Here is a 1,356-nt window from a genome sequence, read left to right as displayed (position 1 = left end):
TCACAGATCCAGGGAGCACACACCTGCCCCAGCCCCACTCCCTTCATCACAGGGCCCTTGATCTACCCTCCTATGCCCCTTCCTTCCCCCTCCCCTTCCACCACAACAAACTTACCAGCTGCTTACAGCTGTATTGGAAATTGGATCGGTATCAGCTGATATGCCTCCTTAAAAATCGACTATCGGTATCGGCCCCCAAAATCTCTATCGGTGCACCCCCTACTAGGAATCTAGCATTCAGTTTCTGCATATGCTGAGAATTGCTGCCATCTTGGTAGGGCTAGCATTTGTGTACCTATTTCAGGCCTACACTAACAGGGATTCTCAAACTACACTTTTTCTTTCCCATGAATCCCCTCCCTACCCAGGGGTCCAATCTGGTAGAGCACATGATGGAGCACATGTCAAGACCACACCTAACACAGTAACAGAAATGAACTCTACAAAAACACAACAACCATTCCCTATTAGAACAGCCTTTGGCCTAGTGGCTAAGGCATTCTCCTGGACAGCGATGTGGATTTGAATTCCTCGGTCTAAGCAGGGTCTAGAGCAGTGTTTCATAGCCAGGGTGCCACATCACTCTGGGGTGCCATGAGATCTTTTCAAGACTGTCATTGGGTGCCATGCGATATAGCACATAGGTGTGCAAACGCCTATACGTGGTTCATGAAGTAAACCCAGAGATTTAAAATCAGAATCCATTGTGTCAAAAACATTCTGACCTGTTGTGATCTTTCTGAGTTCTTTGCAACAGAACTGTTCTATTATTTTTCCATAATCAAAAAATCAGTGAAAGCTAAGAACTGATATTTTCTGAGTCCAACTAAGGATGCCTTGGGTCTAAAAAGGTTGAGAACCACTGGTCTAGACCCTAAGTCTCGCCCATTTTGGGTAAGAGTTCTAACAACTGAGGCACCGAATAAAACTCAGGCGATTAGTCAAGGACGCACTGCAGAGTAGGAGTTTTGAAGTGATGGGAGCCCAAGAAGGGTGGCTGTGCCTTAAGGAAACGATCCTTTGGGCACAAAGCAAGACGATTCCCGTGCGAGGCAAAAGAGGGAAAGGGGCCAGGAGGCTTCCCTGGCTGACCAGAGAAATCCAGGGCAGCCTAAGGGCCAAAAGGGGAGCACATAAAAAGTGGATACAGGGAGAGATCACCAAAGACGAATACACCTCCTCTGCTCATGTTTGTAGGGAGGCAGTTAGACGGGCCAAAGCTACCATGGAGCTGAGGATGGCAACCCAAGTAAAAGACAACAAGAAATTGTTTTTTAGATATATAGGGAGTAAAAGGAAGGCCCAGGAAGGAATAGGACCCCTGCTAAATGGGCAGAAACAATTGGTGACGGACAG

The 1,356-nt window shown here is 47.2% G+C and overlaps 1 protein-coding gene across 8 annotated transcripts in view; it reads left to right on the top strand.

The window, feature by feature from the left end:
* The window catches only part of RFX8 (RFX family member 8, lacking RFX DNA binding domain), a 51,302-nt gene that overhangs the window by 20,445 nt on the left and 29,501 nt on the right, over positions 1-1,356 (top strand). The window lies entirely within an intron of this gene.

The sequence above is a fragment of the Alligator sinensis genome, unplaced genomic scaffold (assembly GCF_000455745.1).
Source record: "Alligator sinensis unplaced genomic scaffold, ASM45574v1 scaffold680_1, whole genome shotgun sequence".
Taxonomy (NCBI): Eukaryota; Metazoa; Chordata; order Crocodylia; family Alligatoridae; genus Alligator; species Alligator sinensis.
Note: the sequence above shows the minus strand (reverse complement) of the source record. Positions and strands in the feature narration are given on the sequence as shown.